This window comes from Rhea americana, unplaced genomic scaffold, assembly GCF_003343005.1.
Source record: "Rhea americana isolate MKP2758 unplaced genomic scaffold, rheAme1 scaffold_70, whole genome shotgun sequence".
NCBI lineage: Eukaryota > Metazoa > Chordata > Aves > Rheiformes > Rheidae > Rhea > Rhea americana.
In genome coordinates this window covers 2,679,053-2,701,797 of record NW_028186868.1, presented here as the reverse complement: position 1 = coordinate 2,701,797, position 22,745 = coordinate 2,679,053, and the positions used below count along the sequence as shown (strand labels likewise).

The 22,745-nt window shown below is 37.2% G+C and overlaps 1 protein-coding gene across 6 annotated transcripts in view; it reads right to left on the bottom strand.

Annotated features, from left to right (window-relative positions):
- Positions 1–22,745, bottom strand: part of LYRM4 (LYR motif containing 4) — a 77,597-nt gene that overhangs the window by 37,325 nt on the left and 17,527 nt on the right. The window contains exons 4-5 of one of the 6 annotated variants that reach the window (XR_014897844.1): positions 6,466–6,586; positions 3,870–5,925 (exon numbers count right to left, since the gene is read on the bottom strand). The exons of 3 other annotated variants lie outside the window; for them this stretch is intronic. The gene's annotated coding sequence lies outside the window, so the exon portion shown is untranslated. Of the gene's footprint in view, positions 1–3,869; positions 5,926–6,465; positions 6,587–12,454; positions 12,597–22,745 lie in introns of those variants that run through there. 2 more of the 6 variants (XR_014897842.1, XR_014897843.1) reach the window with 2 other exon arrangements.

Sequence of the window (22,745 nt, the reverse complement as noted above, 5' to 3'; positions counted from 1 at the left end):
TACTATTACTACATGTGGAGGACAGAGGAGAGTCTCTCAGCTAAGCTGAGACCTAAAAGCAATGTGTATAGGCCTAGCAATTTGCACACTGAAACACAAAGGTTCTTGCAGTACTACAAAAAAACCCACCACCACCAMCAMCAACAAAAAAAACCTCACTGACCCACAATAACCAACTGAAAGAAGACAAATGATTGTGTGAAAAAAGTGACCCTACTTCTACTAGGGCCACTGAGAACATAAGGGCAGTGGGGGAATATACTATAATAGCACCATCTGTGCTTTAAGAACTTTAAATAGCTTACACACCTATTAAGAAGTTGGTTATCCACCAGTTAATACCTCAGCCTTGCCAATGACCTTCATTGATGCCAGCTATCAGCAATGGACAACAGGTTGGTAGAGGAACACACAGCTCTCCACACCGGTCAAAGCACGCTCTATCCAAAAGGGCACGTGATGGTCTTTGCATCAGTAGCCATAYCTGCATGTGCAGACATGGCCTATGTGACAGTCATGCCACAGGGGATAAGGTAATGCACACATCACATTTCTCCCATAGAAGCGTTGCCACAAAGTCTGCAAACATTCGTCAGGAATCACTGGAAGAACTATAGTTCTTCCATGTTATTTTCTGGCTCTTCCTTATTTTACATAAAGCAGCTTTCTGAAGGGATGCGTAGAACTAGCTAAGCATTCTTGTGTAATAGAGSAAACATACTTCTGCATAAAGACTTGGAATATTTGCAGTAGGATAAAAAAAGAAAGACTCAAAGTGGCCTTTCAGGACATCGCCTAATGTGAAAGAGGCACCCTCCACACTCAGTTTTTAGAAAACAAAACCAGTGGTGAGTATGCTCTGCATGTGGTAAGAATGACATTCATTCTTCTCCATGTTCTCCCCTATTTATTTTGTAGTAAGACTTTCTTATCCTCCTTAGCCTTTAGCTTCTTCCAGAGTGACAAACAGCGAACTGTGGGGAAAGGAGTTTTCTGTTACACTGAGCAAGTCAACTAGCTTCCCTCTCCCTGGCCGCCTGTTTGCTGCCACTCCTTATGTTACTCAGTTTTGAGCAAGYACAAAGTACCTGCAGAACGCTGTTGATTCACCATTTTTCACCTGCTGGCATGCCCACTTCAAACAGTAGCAGGTCACCACAAGATACGTGGCAGGGGAGCAACGAACTCCTGTCATAACTTTTGCTCTTTTATCCTCGGCTTAGGACTTTTATTTAAACAAAATACTAAAAAGCCTAAAGCTCTTTCCCTCTCCTCCAGGAAAGGGCATTCAAATCATATGCAGTGTGACAACTCCCATGACTCAATTATAATGTTCTCACATAATCCTTTTCTAACTGAAATGTTATTGATACCACACACTTCAAGACCAAGCCTAAGGATCAAGAGGCATTTTTCTACACCACTGAGGAAAATGCACTCAAGATTAAAARGAAAAGCAATGAGATCCTGAAGCCTTTTCCAGAGCTGAGCACTGGCAAAACACTGCAACTATAACAGACATTGATCTTCCACCTAAATAAATACCAGGTTGTAAAAGTATGAATGATGATTGATGCCTACTCACTAGGGGCCCAGCTTACAAGATTCTGGAGTTGGGATGCGATTACAGGTTTCTATTACTGAACAAGTAAGAGTGACATTAACTGCTTGCAGTCCCTCTGGCAAAGAGAGAGGAGACGCAGCCAGATGCTGCATGTTCCGAAGGCAGGCGTGGGAGTATGACCAGTATTGAACACATGGGAATTTATTCTGTCCTGTCTTCCTTCCCATCATAAGAATCCATCTTCYGCTCTTCCACATGTATCTAGAGCTGCAGGGGATTCAGGGAATTAAATGAAACTGGAGAAACAGTGACCACTATTCCTGCTGCAGAGATTTTTTGCCACCCAGAGTATAACGTAGTTGAATTCCTGTATAGCGCAGATCCTAAATGCTTGCTGGAAATTCAGACCAGAATTACACTGAAGGATAAAGAGATAGCTTACCACTTTTAATATATATTGTCATTACAATTATCAGTATAGTATTTAATGTTAAATACCTTTAACCTTATTATTTAATCTTAAATAAAGTTAAAATGGAGAAAATGCTTAAGTGGAAACAGAAGATCTAAACAAGCAAACAAGAAAGTGAAAACAAGCAAGGCACTAGAAGCTAAAATATGGAACAATAATTATTTATCATATGTATCCCAGATGTTAAGCTTCTACTCTTTCATATTCTGAGTTTAGGGGGAAAAGAGTATTTTWAAAAATATAAATACCTGAGAAGTGTGTTGATATGGCTGTTTCTGAAATACCAAAACCCAACCTCATTACAGACCATTTGTGCACAGTATTTTACTAATTCTTTTATGGCCATATTGCGAAACAAGTCACTTCACAAAATATCTGAAAATAGTATTCACACATTGTGGGAGATGTGTGATACTTGGCTTTTTGAATAAACTTTAAGAGATGTAAAATGATTTCTGTTGCATCTACTCATAAATCATTTTCTTTGATATTTGTTTTTTAAAAACAGAAATAACACAACACTTCATAAAGCTAACATTTATTTTCTTAATTAAGCACATGAAGTAACTGGAAACTCTAGTCCTTTCAAGAAATGACTGGTTTCACAATATAATTGGAACATATGCTACAGGTTCTCAGAGGACTGGAGGAATGAACGTAGGCAGTGAATCTGCTTATGGACACCACATCTCTACAAACACCAAACACTGATATGGAATCTTTTCCTTTTCAAGAACTTGTCCCACACGTGTTGCACAGTGGGAAACCTGGAGAAGTACTTCACTTTAGCTTACACAGAAGGGAGATCTTGGACTTTTCAGGCACTCAGCAACTGTAGCATGAGTCTGCTAAATGTGGCATCACCTACACACAGCTCTGTGATGCTGCAGAGGTTTGATTCCTGCAGTTGCTGGATGGAGGAACCAGCAGGTTCCATGTGTGCTTCTGGCACACTCAGCCCTGTGCTGGTTTCCAAGGAGAAGGGAAAGGCGCTACCGTAGGCTAAAAGTCACAAAGCCAAGGAGGGGTGTCTGGAAGATGACCACATTTTGAGCACTGACAAAGAAGTGGTCTGTGAAACATCTATGAAACAAAAGACAGGAACAAACTGCTGTAGCTCTAAGAGGGCAGATGCATATTTTGTGGTGCCATAGGTTGCCCCAATGGTAATACCAGTAGGACCGACTCTGGCAGAAACATGAAGTACTCTCGTTCTGTCTCCTGGGGGGAATGAGAAAGTCATTTGGCACCAGTCAGACAGCAACAAGGGAGAGAACAGCGCTGACAGATGGATGAAGGGAACTGGCCCAAAAATGTTTGACAGACCTACTCATAAGGTGGAAGTGAGCCAGAGGAGTGTCAAGACCTCTGGTCGTTGAACTTCCTTATTAGAACTGACTCAGCTTGGGTAAGGCCTCACAAGGCAACTTACAGGGCACTCAAGTCTCAAAGCAAGGGCCAGATGGAAAAAAATACTCTTCTTTGGATCAATCTCATCAGATCAAGGCTCACTCTAGTACAGGAAGATACAAAGTGCCTCTGGAAGGGAGTGACATTTGGAGTAGAGACCCAGTGTCGACTACGTGGCAGAAGTGGGGAGGAGAGAATTGTTGCTTGACTTGAACAAGCTGAAAGAAATGTCTGAAAAAGAATACAAATGGAAAGATCTACACAAAAAAAWTGAACCAGAATGGAAAACAGGAACCCCTCTGCCTCAAACTCTAGCTCAAACCTAGGGCACTTGAGACCAACTGAGGATGACTRYGCTTTTAATAGTGCATGCAACAGAATACCCAGAATGACAAGTTTTATAATGACTATAACACATGTTTTATTTTAGATGTAATAGTTGAAGAGTTAAAAATAGTGGTTTAAAATGCCTGTAATTCTGCTAACACTCTCCTGCTAATACCCACACATCACAGACAATATACGAGCAAGAAAGGTGCAGGCTTGTAATGAAAGAACTTTGACAGTAGAAAATAAATAGCAAAATATCTTTTATTGCTTTTTTTCCCACTGCTTAAGATATACCCTTTGTTTAGGCATTCAAATTTTGTTTACTTTCTTATGCAGGGTATTGGAATTTTTTTGAGTGTTTTAGTGTGCATGAGAGTGTGAACACGTGGCAAAATTCAATAGCTGCACAAAAACAAATTAATAGTACTTCTAAACTACTGAACTATTCTTCAGCTTCCATTGTTTCAATTTCTTATGCCCTAAAACTCAAAAATAAACCATTAAGCAATTCCAAACCTTCATTAAACAATATTTGACTGATGATCATAAGAACTACTCCTCAGAAGCCTCTTGTAGTGAAATACATATTTCATCCTACTGGAAAAAATATTGTTTTAATGAGAATGCTACTTTCTAGTAATGACATACTGCTAGAGTGGAAATTTTAGGAAGCTGTAAGTGCATTTGTGACCTTCATGAGGGCTCCATAGATCTGCTGTTTTTTTTTATCTCCCCCAAGTGGTCAAGTGAGTTTGTAAATCTGTCTTAGCAGCAATGTTCTCACCAGAGCAACTGCTCTAGCATCAGATTAGAAGGCTGGTGGACTAGAATAACCATAAAGCTAAACAAAAATCATTAAGAGGGTATAAAGCACAGGAAATGCTCAGTCTCAGAAGTAACTCAGTTACTTCTCACATATAACCTCTAAATTTAATTCCTGATCTCCTTTCCAGTTCATGAGTGACTAACCTACAACTTAAAGCAGCACCCATGTTTGACAGTTTACAAGTGGGTTTAATCACCTTGGTACAGATTTACTCATAATTTATAATCCATTTTGTCCTTGAAATAACTAATATTTCAAGCACCTGACATCGGAACTATCTGAACCAGTACAACCTCACTGCAATTAATAGCCTCAACTGCAATCTATCACTGCTTCTCAAACACCCCTGATTATTACAATTTACAGGAGACATTAAAGAAAAATGAAAAGTAATTGTATGTAGGCAAATATCCTTCACTCTTCCAACTATTTGTTTAAAAAGCGGTTAAAAGGGTATGGAGAAAAAGGAGGAAATCCTTGCTGTTATTTTAGCGATATTCTAAATCTATTATTTACAAACATTAATGTGGCTGTAGGCCGGTTTAGATAGGATATAAGCTAGTATCCTCCAGTTTGCTCTTTTATTCTGTCATTAAAGTTTACTTAATATTCATGAAAAGCATTTTACATGCCTGGAAGCTAAGAGCCTCTCTTTATTCACAGAACAATTACACCTCTGGCTGTATCATAAATTATCTACATTGTCTGAGCAATATASTTATAAATTCAATCTGGAGGACCAATCCTATATATGAGAGAAGAAATTTGTTTTTATGCCCAATAATTAGTAAAAATGCTTTGCTTTTAGAATGCTTTTCTTTATTTATGGTTGTCAAATATTACTAGGGTCAATAGGAAATCTTTCAAAGTCAGTGAAAAACCTGAAATAGGGAATTTCTACTGGTGTTTGTTCCTATTGCTCACACACACTGAATCTCCCAAGAGATAAATATGCAATCTTGTGATTGATTTTCCTCAAGAAAGGTCTAGCTGGAGGCAGCTGGCTTGGGATGGGAAAACACAGCCACCAAACAGGCATCGCTCTCATTGTGACAGGCAAGGGTGGCATTGAAGGCAATATTAAAATACTTTCCTTGCCTTGTCAAAGCTTTTCCTGTAACCAGGATGAAACACGCATAGCTTCCAACAAACTGAAGGTTCAAAAGTACATCTTAACTTCTATTTTCACTGGAAAAAAATAGCCGGGTTTTGTAGAAATGGGTTATGAATTATAACTTCTTTGGCTTGAGCTGTAACCTGATGTTACACTGCAGTTTTATATGCAAAACTTGATTTTCGACTTCTTATAGCAYGTGCTTGGTTCTGCAATTGTTAAGAGAAGTGGTTTTAGACAGATTCCCATTGTCATCCTACAAAATCTTTCAGAAATATTTATCACATTGACTGAATTTTTCTGGAGTTTATCTATTCCCAAAACACTATCTTCTCCCAGGAAGTAGGAGCAAGATCCTTCCTAGAGCTATTCCCAGATCCAGTACAGAATATAGTAAAAAAGATCCATTAACAAAAGCATTCTTTCTGTTTAAAAATAGTTTAAATATTTTGACCTTGTTTGCTCACAACCTGCTGCCCTTTATGCTTGTCCTTCTATGTATAAGACACTTTTTACTAGAAAGACCTAATTCTTCACCAGCTACGTGCCCCAGTATGTATTACGCATGGGGACCACCATGAGTACTAGGTCACGGAGCTAAATTCACAAATAGTAAGTTGGATAAGTGGCTTTTTAATATTATTATATTGCGCATTTTTGCTAAATGAGTTTGAAAATATATCTGTATACTGATTGAGTATAATATAACTTAAACGTTGTGCAATATAATAAAGAAAAATGCCACTTACCTGACTTTCCATAACTTGATCTACAAGAGTTCAGAGAGGACTGTGTATCACTAGCATGCTAAATACTGGGATGTCATAGTAGAACAGAGTCAGTCTTTGACAACGAAGAATGTCATGTAGCCTAAAAGAAATTACAAATGGTTTTTGCTTCTCTAAAGGAAAAATAGACTGACAAGTTGATGGAACATGCATTACATGTGATCAACTAAAATGAGACAGAACTTCTGTAAAGTTTTTCAGCTGTATTCATTTTTCTTTTAGGTAAATACTCTATTTAAGTTTTTCTTTCAGTAAAACAGAAAGAGAGATGTTTCGGCCACTCTGCAAATCACTTCTATGTTCTGCCAAAAAAGCTCCACTTATGAACTGTATTTTTCCTAAATATGATTTATTTGTTGATAAAGATACCTCCTATACATATATATATATATATATCACTTTTAAAATCTACTTATACCAAGTTTGGCAGCAGGAACAAGKGTAACAAAGTTGGAGAAATTTCACAGCCAGCTACAGAAAACTTGTCCATTACCAAAATAATTGGTTTTAAAATTACAGCTTATTGCAACCTTAGAACACTGTATAAGTGTTCCATCATGCTCATATAGTAAGAATAAAAAATAACTGCATTTATAAAAAGCACCAGACTTGTAGATGTATTGATATGGCACAGGAAATAAAACCTATTAATGAAAACATGTACTACACTGCTAAATGGCAGGATAAGGGGAGGACAAAAAAATCAACCAAACAAACCAAAAAACTCTACCAAACCCCAGAAAAATGAACTGCAGTAGTGTGCCATAAAAAAAAAAAAAAAAAAAAAAAAAAAAAAAAAAGAGAGAGAGAGATTACTCACCCTCTACACACACACACACACACACACAGAATACAAACAGATTTCCTGAAAAACTTATCTATCAAAACAACAGTGAGTACCCTAGGATCCCCTTGGTGTAATGAAAGCTGAAGTGCTGGGTAAAGCCAGTTCAATTTTCTGCAGAGGTATGACATGCTTTAACTGTATCCAATAATCAGGCTAGACAGACACCCAATGCCCAAGTCTATGGCATCATTTGATAAGACGTAAAAAAACCCTTYGCTATAGAACATTTTATGGAGGTAAAATTCAGTCACGGTTTAACTGAGGTCAAGGAAAAGCCAGTTTTACATAAGATCAATATGAAGATGTCTAATATTTCTAGACTGACACCATCTGTGCAGTGATGATCGTAAGATATCGTTGACTCTTCCAAGATAATAGTATGATTTACAATGCGTTGTCTTCCTTCTTATTCCCAACATCTCTTTTCAAATAAACACACCTCTACCTTGCAAAAACTGATTTAGTTGCTTTCCAGAGTTGACTATGTTAATCTATTTTTTCTGTGACATTACGCAGTATTCCAGTTTGTGCTTCTCCATGCTTGTGTGAAGTCCATTTTTTATTTTGCAAAGATATGTGCCAGCAAAATAACAAAGACTGGATTAGATTCATTTGCAATTCTACACTAATCCTCATCAGAATTAAGAATGAAATATTACTCAGTATTAAACAACCAGATAAACCCAACAGGTCTCTGTAATACCCAGCCAAATTTTTTTTGTATTTGATGCTTTCAAATGGCAATCAGGAAATGCATTACCAATGCTCACGGGTTCTTTTAGAATGATTTGCTACACCTTAAAGCCGAACACAGTATCCATCCCCAGAAACTAACTGCGAGCAGAACTCAAAACTGAGTTTCTTCACCTATTACACAGAAACTAAAATGACCTGTTTAGGACTGTTGAGAACAAATTCAAAACTTATATGAGTGCTAAATTCAAATCAGCTTAAGCCCTCTACAGCAAAGCTGAAAATCTGAAAGATGTTTCTTGAAAGAAAAATATGTTCACAGTACCCAACACCAAAAAGTGCCTTCACATTACACGAGCCTTAAAATATATTTGACATATATGCAAATGAAATGTTACCTATTTTAAAAAGGGATAATCCACGACAATAGCTAAAGATAAAAAGGATGAATAATATACTATGTTACTGAAGTTTGTGGCATAGCCAAAATTAAAAGGTATTTTACAGTAAAACTAAACAATTGACTATCTCATAGCCTTTTCGAGTGTCAGAGATATYCAAAAAAGAACATGAATAAATGTATACCACTCTCCCACCCATCTGCAGGGCAAAGGGTAAAACACTAGTTTGACACTTGCAAAATTTCATCAGTACTATTTAAATGTTTTCTCCCATCTCAGGAGAAATCTTTCCAGAGTCATGCTCTTCACAGTCATTCCTTAGCCATGCCACTGTTCACTATGTTTTTGGTGATTACCATTTAGTACAGGTTGACTGTAGAACAGGGGAAAGCTGTGTCATACCAGCGTGGTCCTTACACAYGGGTTACATTCTTTCAAAGAGAAAAACTATGTCTGCACATAGTTGTTCCACAGGGGGAAAATCTGAAATTGTTTTTTAAGAGACATGTTATATGAAACCATCCATTTCCAAAAATTAAACTGCTTTGGCAACTTGCTGTTACCTCACAGTAAGTGCTCAAAGAAAACTTTGAAAGAAATGGGTTCCCATGAGAAAAGGCTACATAGCAAAAGCGTAACTCYGCGTTACAATGCCTTTGAAAATTCTCTGGAGAATAATGTGTTACGTGCCTTAGCCATTGTCTTCCAAAAGAGTTCTGATGACAAAAAAGTCTCACTGTACCTAATAATTAAAATAACAACAATAACAACAAATTAGTAATTAGAATTCATAAAGATCTCATAAAAAGTATAAAATAGTGATTACAAACAAAAAAAATTCACATTTAACCATATAGTATTTTGATAGTCTTTTCTATCACTAGAAAAAAAAAATCAACTGAATCTTCCACAGTAATACTACCAAAAAATCTATCATGAAACCACTAAGCACAGCAGTACTAGTACATCTTTTGGACACGTGGTTCTAGGTTGCAAGGAGACTGAGGTTGGAGGAGTCATGAGTGGGAATTTTTCTCCTCCCTCATTTAACTCCCTATCCTTGGAAGTGGGAACTGCAGGAACCAGAAGGTCACTCCATGGGGGTWCGGAAAGGAGGAGTCCATCAGCAAAACACAAGGTGGTACTGGCAACCCCTCTGTCCTTCCCATCTCTGGGGGGGGGAGGAGGGGGGGCAGGACTTGTGTGTCCTGAGCTCCAGCCCTTGGGGATCACTATACAGATCCTCATCAATCCTATCCTCAATGTGCCGTGATGCAGTGCTCTTCCTCCCCTCGGGAGAAGTGCTGGCGGTGGCAGGGGCCAGCTGGTGGGCACAGGCTGCTGCAGGACAGGAAAGCAGAGGGATTGTAGAGCTGGGCTGAACTGTGTAGAATCAATGCTGAATAACTTTGGTACTGCTCAGTACTACATAAACTTGGAATTGATTTATTGTCCATCTTAGTATTCTTACTTTCTGCTACATAACTGTAGACCTCTTGCCTTTACTTCAGTCAGTAACAAGTGATAGAAACAAGCCRAAATATTTGTGTATTGTTGCACAAGGCACAGAAAGACAGTATGCTAACTATAACAGAATAAGTTTTCTTGAAAACAAAAAATTTTGGGCATTTTGTAATTAATACACTCACAGTGAAATGCTTATTTCTAAAAATATCATAGAATCACAATCYATACAAATCTTTGAAAACTGATTTTTCCATCTCTACCATCCCAAAATCTCATGATTCTAATCATGACAAATAGACCACGATAATGAATTTAGACACGGATCAATATCCCAAACCTGAATCTCAGTTCGAAGTTGTATGGAAAAATTTTGCAATAAATATGTTTCTAAAAATGATTGACATGCTAATGCAGATTTTTACTACGATCATGAATTTTTCTCAATAGGATACTGGAAACCTCATTTCAGCATCTTTTTAATCATGCCTCCTGAATGTGAATAGAAATATTAGTGTAAAACACATCATCAACWCCATCTCTTCTTCTCTGGTTTTCAGGCACCCCAAGTGTGTTGTTGCCTTACTTGATCAAAAAACAATACAAAAGTGACCTGGAGACACAACCTGGCATAAGTCAATTGGATCATGGCAGATACAGCTTTGTATTTCAAGACTTGCAGCTCTCTGCCTCTCATAGAAACTTCCTTTTGACCACAAGCTCTTCTTCTATCTCTTTTTACTGTTTCGTTCTTTATTCTTTCTTTCTTTTTTCCTTTTCTTTCTTTTTTCCTTTTTTTTTATTGACCAGAAGAATAGTTAAGATTGAGGTTTAAAATCATTTGAATCATTTTGAGGTGGATGAGCACATGCACAGCACCTAAAAGAAAGGCAAGCACAGCCCCTAAAGAGAAAACAGAGTCACCTATGATAGGAAAAGAACTGCAAGAATAACTCCAGGAGAGGCATGACCTCTGTATGCACAATCTCTACCTGCCTTCTTCATGACCAGTGCACTAAAAGCATAGGAAGCSCTCACAGATCCATTTGCTTTTTACTTTTAGATTGATTCTGGGATGAACAAACATTCCATGAAACCAAAGATACAAGTCCAGTTGGTTTCTATGCTACCAGGCATCGAGAGTCTTCCACATGGSCCCCAAAACCTAGCATATTTCAGCATCAGGAACATCTGAATTCGATTCTTTTAATTACAGCATTATTTCCAGGACAGCTACTGCTTAAACGGATGCAGCTATATACAATAATTGCCCCCCTCAGTGTGGTTTCTACCAACAGGCCCGCTAGTCCTACGAAAACCAAACAAACAGAAATCTGGAATGCCCTCCTTATTAATCTGAAGAAGTGGCACTGAAAGATACATCCTATGTGTTAAATCAGGGGATTGAGCTCTCGGATTTTCCAAAAAATTTAGATGGGACTAGGAAATAATTTATGTTTTTTTTTTAACTGCAAAAGCATTCTGATCTCCAATCAGTAGTAAGTAGTTCAACAGTGTTCTTAAAAGATAAAGAGTATTAAAGATAGGAAAACTTACGAATATGTGTAACACCACCACAGATTGGGAGATCTCTGATCTCTCTGCAGGATGATTCTTAGATGCCATAGACTACACCATTAAAATGATAGGCTGAAACACTAAATCTTCCTTATATCATACCCAAATCTACTCAAACCTTCCTTTCCATGCAATGAATGCAGATGAAACTTTCTATCACTTACCATAGTGAGGGATATTCAGACTTGAAGTTAAAATCAAATTCTGTCTCTGCTTTCCAAACAACCAGATGTTAAATTCAGTGAGCTGGCTTAACTATTGCACCCATATCCCAAGTTACTCAGTTTGATGTGTAGTTATAAAATATGGAGTAAAATTGTTATGTGGAACTGAAGTATGTTGCAAGAGTTTTAAAATTATTCTATCTAGGGTCACAAAATAAGTGCTAAGCAGATGCTACGTGGCAGATCTGAAAGCAGGTTGTTTCACAAGTGTTACAATTTGTAAAGCACTTTAGAAACTTGAGACTAACAGCAATTTATACATGTATAATTGCCACAATCAAGAATGATAGGTTTTATCTTTGTTTGTTCACCAAATTGCTTTCCAGAAACTCACCAAACTGCCTGTCTCTGAGATCTGCAGGAGAACTAAGAGGAAGGTCATCCTAACCACAGGACCTTTCCTCTACATAGCTCCAGTCAGATAATTTAATTGGAAAAAAAAAATCACACTATACAAAGGACTGATTAGTCACTTACATTTCTACAGTTAATACACAGACTATTATAAAGATTTTGGATTTTGAAAGGCTTATTTTTCCAATGATAGAAAGTCAAGTTTGGAAAATAAGTTCTAAATCCTAACATTGTGTGATCTAAATTCYGATCTTTTTAAAGCACAGCCTAAGTGTTTTAGTTCCTGCTTAGTTAAAGCAGGAACTCTTACACAGAAATGATTCATTATTTAATTTATAAAGCAACAACTTGATCACATGTCACAATGGTTCAGAGTAAAGTCAACATACCTCAGAAACTGCAGGCTCAAACCATAGCAGGATTCTGAATTAAGCTTCTTGAAGTGTTTCACAGGTCAGTAACATCATTTCATTTCAGGAACATTCTGCTTTAAAGTAGCTGTGTTGCATCTCTGCTGCCAGAAATTAGTTTCTTCAGGCAGCAGTAGGAAATACAAATTAAAATGTGTGTATCATAAATAAAAAGCAATGAGCAGTCACTRATCAGGAGTGACCTCCAAATGCCTGCACTCTGCCTTGGAAAAAAGAGGAAGCTGCARCTAGAAATTTATGTATAGCTAATGCAGTTCATATAGAGGAGATACTGAAGTTTCACTGATTGACTCCAAGTCTCTCATAGTTGCCCAGAATATTACATGGAGAACCATGATCCTAGAATTCTGTATTTACATTTATTTACTGTACTAAATACTTCCCATGTAATAGTCACAAATCTACCAGTAGCACACTAAGTGTAAATTTGCCTTTCATAACAGAAATACCACATTAACAATGCTGTTCTGAAAATCASGTTGCAAAAGAAGATCTCTTATTGATCTACAAAATATGTCTCACTGTGATAAGCTATAATTCCTCGGTTATTTATGAAACATATAGTGGGAATTCAGCATCTCTCACCATTTGTGTAAGAGAAATGCCTTATCTGTTCATATACTCCATAACTCTAAAAGCATGAAGCCAAAAAGAACCAAGTATTTTGTGTTTACAAGTATTAACTTTAAGAACTAAGGGCTGAATCTGATACATAAATCTTGGGCTAGAATTAGGGAAAGGACATACAAGTCTCCAATTATTCTGCATAAGTCAGGCTATGCTTTTATTGCCTTTGTAGGGGGAAAAGATTCAGGAAAGCATTATTATAAAAGCATTTTAAAATGAGAAGCAAATGACATTTAAAATGATTTCATTTCCTACTTAGGGTGGACTTGAGAGTGAGAGGAGCAAGCATGTAGGAAGGAGAGTGCTTGAAGAAAGAAATAAAAGCACAGTAACTGGCACTTCTCTGCAATAATATTATCAGCCTGCTGAGAGCAATTACAATAGCACAGACAGAAGTTGCTTTATTGTGACCTTATTGAATTAAATCTGAGGAAAAAAACTCTGAGATACAGCAGGGAATTTATTAGAAAATTTTAATGCCAACTTAAATGTGATCCAAAGGCCTCAATATTAAAGGTCATACCCATTACTATACGGTGGGAAACCTCTGCTCCTATGTTCCACCCTTTCTTAGCTTTGTTTCCTTTTGTAAGAGTAGGTCAGAATTCTCTTTCTCGCAGCTTTACAGCACTCTGTTAAAGCTAGGAGATGGCTATTTACATTTTTAAAAGAAATTAGCCATCAACTTAAACAAATAGAACATCCATTTTACTTCAAATTAAAAGCTGAAACAAAGGTAAAAATCAAGAAGCAATTAAGAAATTAATGTGCTATTTACCACCTTATGTGGATATACTAAACATGTAACCTCATCTTCAATGAATTGTCTGCTACAGAACTCCAATATCAACTATCGTTATGTCATGTGAGTCAAATTCAAATTGACTACTGACTTCTTCAGAAAGGTAGGAACTGTCTAGTGATTTTAAAAATCAAATTCTTAGCYCTTGATCATGATAAACCTTTGAAGATGGGAGTATCTGCACTGAAGTCTGATGAGCTGAGCCTCCAAAGGGTCCTTTGTTCATGAATTACCTTCTGGAGAAACTATTCCCCACAGATCTGTAAGGTATCTACATGAAATTACTGCTATTTAGCTGGAGATTTAAGAGAAAAAAAAATGGAAATAAAGATGGTCTGTACCTTCTCAAAAGATGAAAAAGATCAAAACATACACATTTACACTATATTCATTTTTTTTCAAATATGAAAACCATGGTGGCACACTACATAAATACAGATGTTTCATCATAAAGGTAGAAAATATGGAGTCTTACATGTTACAGAAGAAAGTTCATTCATGTTCACTAGAACACTTAAATAATTTTGGAGCTTACCTTTTATCGGCTTTCATTACAACGTGATCTCCTAACCACTCACAACTACACAGTGTAAATGTGTGAAGACAGGTTCTGGATCCTTGCTATGGATCTACTCTGGCATCCTCTAAACAGAAGAGCCACCCTCCCCTTCAGCCTATGAGAAGGGTTATTACAGATGTTCACTACAGTTATTACTTTCCCAGTAGCTTCAGTATTCATTCCATGCAGGGTATTAAAGGTCAAAAGATGAATTTCTTATACGATGCTCACTTAGGTCTCAAATACATCCCAGCTGATGACCTGATAGTAGCAATTTTAGTCTTCCTCAARCATACTGGAAAATCCGGCAGCTGAACTAGTTTTACACAATTCAGACTGTTGTTATTAAATGTATTTTTTGGAGGACAGTGCACAAAAATTGTCCTTTCTGAGCTTAGTTTACAAAAATTTTGCATTCTTCATGGCAATAGCCAAACTTAATTTAGTTTTATGTAAGTTTTAGGTAACTTAGCAGGTTTTAAGCCAAAAATGCAAATATAGTTTGAATACTATAGAAAGGTCACCACTTCTTAAAAGACATACTCTCACATTACTACATTGATCTAAGCTTACCCATCTACTTTGGATGAAAACTAACTTTATTTTAGATGTTACATAGTTATTTAGCAGTGCCTCAGGTAACATGCCATGAGATTAGCYGTATCTTTGAAACTAAATCTAACTTATTCGCATAATTACCCTACCACAAAGCTCTCTCTACACAACAAGAATATACTTAATCCACCACAATAAAGAAAGCATCAATGGTTTTGTTTTCTGAMTTGCTTTACCCTTCACAAAGAGATTGATTAAACATCCTTGCTTTAATGTGATTTGACTTGGTAACCACTGTAATTTAGTTCCTTGGACAGCTGTGTCTTATCAGTATTATCTCATTCAAAAAGGGAGAGAGAAGCCTAATCCACTACTGTGAACATTTGCAAGCATGGCACTGGGTAGGATGGCATTAGGCTTCACAGTTATGTTTAAATCACCTTTTGGGCAAACATTTTTCTTTTATACATGTTCAAACTCGTGATAAAAATACAAATCTATCAACAATAATATTCAAATAACAGCATCTTATTTGAAATCCAGCAAAATACACTGTTTTTGAATACAAAGCTACTAGCATAACCAAGTTACACTTCGTACTGTGTGAGGGACCTTGAAACAAGGCAGGAGGAAAGGGGCCAATGACCTGGCTGACTTGAATGAACAAGAATTTTGCCACCAAGATCCGGGTGTTTAAATTCGTTAATTTGTTAAATTCGTTCTTTTGTTCCCTAGGACTGAGATCCTGGTGAATTTTTTACTCACCTCTGTCTCACCATAAAGCTTTTCCTCCATCCTGAGAAGTGTTCTAACTGTTCAAAGATGTTGGTCATATTCCTTATCTGCTTTTTGAACTCATTACCTGCTGTTCTTTTCTAAAACAATTGCATGTATTTTTCTAATCTAATTTTCAACTTCAGCAAGTGGAACATCTCTCCGACTCTATTTAAAATACCCCTTAATTGTATAGCATTTCAATATGATTGATAATTAACAATAAATTTAGTCAACAGTTCCTTCTACAGGACTAGTTGCAACGTAAAATTAGGCCCTATCCAGTAAGCTATGAAAAAATTAGTTTTATATAATACTTAAATCTAACAACATTAATGACTTTTATCTTCATTTCTGTATGTACATGTATGTTTACTTGAAAAGCTCAACAATTTGCTTTCAAGAGCTAAATTAAGAAAAGAAGATGTAAAAGTGAAACTCTTCCCTCTCTCCCCAACCCCCTCCCCCAGCTGGCTTCTTCCCTACTTTTCCTTTTCTGATGTTCAGTCACACTGGCTCTGCTTAGCAAGAAAACTGCTACCTCAAATYTTAAGTATTGCTTTATTGCTTATTAGACWGGGTTTTCAATTCTCAAATTGTCTTCAGTGCAGCCACTAAAATGCCATATGACARACACAAACAGTGTGGTCAGCTTTCYCTCTAAGCAGATTTTCTTCTACAGCTTAYTGTTATTTGGGTCTAGTGGGGACAGAGGACAGAGCGAGCTATGTGATACAGGAAGATTGGGATAGACAGTACTGGAAGACTTCAGCTCCTGCAGCAATCATACTTTGGGAGCATATACAAATAATTTAGGTCTCAATGCAAAGTCCCTAAATACATGCTTAACTTTAAACAGAAGTAGTCTCATTCTTTTCCACACCTCTGTCTTAAGGACAGGCACGTGCTCAAATGTATAGCTAAAACCAGGGTGTTTTCATCCTTGAATGCTCAATCTTACTTCTGTAAAATAGTGGTAGTAATACTAATTCTCTCTGCCCTTTGCCTTGCTTATAGAGTGGAAAGCAGGAAAATAATTCTAACCTTGACAAGTCTAATGGGATGGCACAGCAAATGTACATGTACTACCATACTCACAAATTTATTAGTAATAATGTTAGCAAAAACAGCACTTTGAAAAAACTTGCTTCCTTTTTTCCTTGTAACACATGTCATACATGTGGTAAAGGTATTTTATTGTCATTTCAATGGATTAGTTCTTTAGTATACTCTACAGTGCATGACTTTTTATACCAATTTTTTTTCCTCTTCCCCCATAAGCACACATACAAATAATTTAAAAGCAATTTACAACATGTCAAAGTGTTTAAGGAGACTCTTAAATTTCTAACACATGAAGCTAACCATTGGCATGATTTATWGTTGAAGTTCCACTGTTATAGCTTGACAATTAAGAAATATTGATAAATGTAAACATATTATTGAAGTCAATTAAAAAGCACAAGATTGATTAACCTCCCAGAGGTACACTGGCACAAGCAGTTAGAGAGTAATCACCCTCAGTAAGTATTCACTACTGACAAATGAGCACAGAAATTAGACTGCTGTAAGAAAAAAAGTGCTTTCAATTAAAATTAAGATCATTTAAACACCAACCAAAGCACTGGGTCAACAATAAAACCAACAGAAATAAAAAAAAAATCTGTATTAATAGAAGAGGCTAAGTGATCAGGTCACGTAGCACTTTCATCAACCATACAGTCTCATGAAAAATGGTTAAAAATTGCCAAAGCAACTGTCAGCATGTGAATTATACTCAAGGGAGAAAGTCTCTGAGCACACTTAGCCATATTGTAACATTCATAAAAGCTCTGGTGAAGGACAGGGTCTTGCTTACAGGATAAACAGTAGGTCTCTGTTTCAAAGTATATATTCCTATACATTCCACAGGTGACCAAATCATAACAGCAAGCTTGAAAACTAGACCTAACAGCTCACTTTCTGCAAACTGAATAGTCTAGGGAGGATGTTCAGCCAGTCTATACCTTGGAGAAAAAAAAAAAAAAAAAAAAAAAAAAAAAAAGGAAAGAAATGCATGTATTCTCACCCCAAAGAGAATATGAATCAGGGATCAGTCAATTTATGATTTAAATACAACTAGATAAGTTTGGGCTCTTTTAATTCTTACTGGTTTTGTTTCCTTTCAGAACTAATGTCTGGGATAATGCTTGTCACCAAGATGAAGGGCACTGCAGCTACAGCTTTTAATGAAAAAAAAAAAAAAAAAAAAAAGGCTCACCTCAGAAAGCACAGAGCTAAAGACAGCAGCAATGCAGSAGTACCAAGGAGACTGCGTAAACACTAATTAAACTTCTCACTACACTCTTATCTAGCAAAAAAAAAGTCTTTCTTCCTTAAACTTCCAGTGGCCTGGATCAGATATACTGATACTGACTGAAGTCTAGCAAGTATGAGCAGCTTAATACAGAGAAATTAGAAACTAAGTTACTGTAAAAATAATAAAATTGAAAGATAACCTGTGAATGATAAAGGTCTTTCAAGCAAGTAAGCCTTATGTGAAGAGATTGCCAAAATAAAGCTAGACGACTGTGAATCTACCTTGCCATGTGAAAGGCCAGGAAAGAAGGCAAGTTGCTCACACATGAGCTAAAATATTCTCTCTTCCCTTGGTTAACTGAAAAAAGAAAAAACGTATTTCTAACTTGCTGGAAGATTAATGACTGAGCATGAGGGGGGAAAAATGTCATTAAAAGGACAATAGCGTACCAAGCCTACAAGACGAGGTGACTGGTAGTATAGTGAGGGTGTCAACACCAACATCATCGTCCTGAATTACAGGGTGAACTTCAAGGGCAGCAGGAGGCAGAGGCACCAGACAAGCGTGCCAAAGCACCACCTGCAGGAAGCACGTCCCCGCAGCCAGGACGTCGCGGAACCTGCCACCCTTTCCTCTCAGGACCCAGCACAAAACCAGAGGAAAACAGCAAATCCCATTTTTTCTCAGCAAGGAAGGAAAAATAACAAATTAAAAAGCAGCTAACTATGGAAGGACACAACAGAGTTTGCCACTGTCACAAGAGCACTGTTCTCTCTCTCATTCTTTTCAGAAGTCCCCMAAATAGGATCATTTTGTCAAGACTGAGCCATACTTAAAACTGGTTAACTCCATGATACCATCACTAGAAAGTGACAATCAGGAGAGATTTATATTCTGATAGGGACATGAGTTACAAAACACATGCAAGATCTTCATGAGGGGATATGTTTCATAAATAATACACAAAACACTGCTGCACTTCTCTTTTTTTCTGTTTGGTAAAACCCAGATCCTCCACAAGCATTCAGCTCTACAGCAGAGTGGTATCTCCAGGATACCACACAGCAATAAATAAATAAGTACATTAAACAAAGCTGCTACATGCTGAGTAGATGAATATACTTCAATATTAGAAACTCTAATCCAAATTTTCCCTCAAATGGCACCATGAAAACTGGCAGACATCAACTCCAGATCATGCAGTCAGATAATAAGCACAGCAAAAGGTGCCTGTGCTTTGATCAAAAAGATCTGCACTTACTTCTACCTTCCCTCCCTTGGCAATGTTTTAGGTTTACATTAAGACACCCTGGCACTTGCTAGTACCCACCTCATTCGGAAGAGGTCTACTTGAAATTTTGTTATAACCATCCCTGTGGCCTGTATTCTTTTACACACTGGGTGGAAGCCCTTGGGACTGAAGACTAAATAAGAAGGCTACAAATGGTAGATGAGCTGATCTTCTGAAATGAGAATTTCCCTTGTTTCTGGGGCTTTCTTCTGCAAAGACTGGCTCAGTCAGCACTGCTGACTCTTTCTGGAAGTTTCTGATCAAACAAGCTGGTGAAACTTACTTTTTTCTGAGTGGAAGTTTAAATCCAATATTGATTTGATGAGGTGTTACAAGCTGCCAATTGCTCACTAGAAAATAAGTCCTTCTCTTGCCCTTCAGATCGCCCTCCGCTATGCATAACATCAGATGCTCACAGCTCTGGATGCGTTATGTAACCACTGCTTACTTGTGGCAGGGCCCTAACCTCACTGCATTAACCACTACGTACATGTAACAAAAATAATGAGATCTTTTATGGCAGATAATTAAACTATTTTAAAAACAGCCGCCAACGCTCAACAGTCTTCATTTTTTTTAAGAAAGGTTACTGCGTATGTCAAATCCTGTTTTAAACTGAGCATTTCCAGTATGGCTCTTATGCAAGAAAGACAAAGTTTCAAACTAACTCTGAAYTACCTTTGCTCATAGCCTAAAGGTTACTTCCAAAGCAGGGTCGGCTTCTGTATGTAATAATTTCTGCTCGTAAAGCAGAAACTGCCGCTTGTAATTAGTCAGGAGTGCAAACAACAGCAAATCATTTGTGAAAGTACAATCTTGTTCTGCATCCGGAGGGTCAGAGGGAAGTCTAAAGATTAACACTGCTCTGGAGACTCAAACAAGGGTAAGCTCGAGAGCAAACCCCCCTGCAAAGCGGTAAAACCTCTGTCACACTTCCTGCACATTCAGATGTTTGAAATTAAGCTGATATGACAGCTCTGGGCTTTTGGCATCTGTTACAATACTGCATATCTCCAAAACTATCCCATATGCCAAGAAAAAAAAAACTATCTGAAAAAGCTGGTAGGAGATCTTACCTTGTTTGCAATGCCCTGGTAAGGGCCAAGCTCTGATTCACCTGGGTTTCAATTCAATTGTACCAAAGCTTTTTCAAAGTGACTCCTACTTTAAATTTCTCCTTGTTTTTCTTCCTCTTTGCCCTTCACCACTCCCTCTAAAAGCTTATGGTCAGTCAGCAGACATAAAATACATTCACTCTCATATTGTAATACAAGAATAGTATAGCTCTGAATTTGATGCCTCTTCATTTCAACTTTGATTTCAGACATTCTTTCTTTTATTAAAAAAACCAAACAACTCCTCCCCCTGCAGATGTCATCCATCCTATCCTCTATTTTCCCTGTCCTAACTACATTTGTAACATCTGCATCTCTTCCCAAGCAAAGGACACTGAAACTTAACATAGATTGAGGATTTCAGTTCTTTCTTTCATTGTATTATTCCGTCTAGGTTACTGTTACAAAACAAAAAACATAYAGATTTGTATTTTTTGAGTTCTGGTTTCATGTAAGCTAGAATGAAAGAAAGGACATACATCACTTCAAGGAAAAAAATCTAAAATAAAAGCCTCTCAAAGCCACTCAAAAGAACTTTGAGATTAAAAAAAGCACACACAAAATATCCCCAAATCCCTTCTACTCCCATTGTGCAGTGATTCAATTTCAGTGTCTGGCTTTGCCAACATAATTTTGGTAAAGGCGCTTAGAGGACTGATCAGATGAGAACTCATGATCTGCTAATGCAGTTAAAAGCTGACTACCAGTAWTTCAGCAGACTAGGGACAAGAAAAGTGGAAGAGAATCACGCTAACCACTTTCAGTATAGCTAACTTCTACATAGCACTGCCATTATTTAGAAAAATATAGATCCTCTAATACTTCTAAAAAAAGATACTGTGCAATGACTTGATTAAACTCTTAATGGGATTGTGAGAAATCATCTCATCATTCTGTTCATCTCCTGCTCTTCTGATGTAAAACAGCATTTGACACTCCTACTTTTGAACCTGTTTTAACAAACAAAATGCTTGGGAGGTAAGGATAGTCTCTACACATAATGTAGGGTCTATCCTGGTGGGAAGCTGTAGCTACAACTGCAAAAGATACAAATACATGACACTAATAAAATAGCAGTGAGCTTCCAAGGACATTCCTCTTAGATAAGAGCTGTTAAGTCTATTCATTTGTAAAGAAAAACAGATCTTTGCCATTGAGATAKGAAGCTGAAAATTGTAAAAAAACTATTCAAGATACTTGTTAAGAAACATAATAAATGAATCTGTGATTTTAAAATTCCCCTCCAGTGACAAACGTGACCCACAGAAGCCATCTTAGTGCACCAATGTAACTTGTTGCTCATAGGAAAACTTAAGTGACGCACTTCTGAACAGCACTACTCCGCACTGAGCCCCCGTACTCAAAGTTCTTCCARCTATTCTTTCCTCTCTGCTTCAGAATGGCTGTAGTGGAGACATTATATAATATTTTGCAACTTTCATGAATAATCAATCAGAAACACTAAACAGCAATATGACTTGTGGCTTACAACTAAAACTGGTATTAAGAATTTTCATAACACTCCCTCTCCTGCTAAGGGTATCCAGCCTGGAGTGCTCTGCAGCATAGACACAGGTACTGTCAGGTGTACAGTGTCTCTCTTGAGGGTTGAGAAGTTTTTCAAGACAGTCAATCCTGATGTCACTCCCCAACTGTGTAGGCTGGTATCGGTCCCCTGAATGCTCAACCTATATGCTTTCAATCCAGAAATACATCCACTTTAGCAATTGCTAATTTACCTGCTATTGTTGCAAATTTATCACAGAATTATGACAACTGGACTATGGAAAAAAATGGGAGTATWTGCTGGTAAATCATCCACAAAAGATAGGTAATAAAATCCAAAGCAGGTGCTGTACACTAAGGTACTTTCACTTTTTGTTTCTTAGAGTAATTATATTTGAAATTGTTTGCCTTGGTAATATTCTTTAAACATGCTTTAATATTCATATTATTCTGAATTACAGAAATAGGCTTCCTTACGCCATAGAGACATTTTTACCAATTCATAGTAATATGAGCTGCTGTATTAGTACATCCATTCGATATCATCTCCACTTCCATTCAATTRTTATTTGAATCTACAATATTGCTAAGATGATACACAGCCAATGGATGCCTCAGGAAGGTGCAGTACTTTGGCTATGTATTGCTGCACTGGCGATGTAGCTTAAAAAAATTTTAAACCAAAAGAACTGTTCTAACTTCACTATTTTTTTTAAAGGTC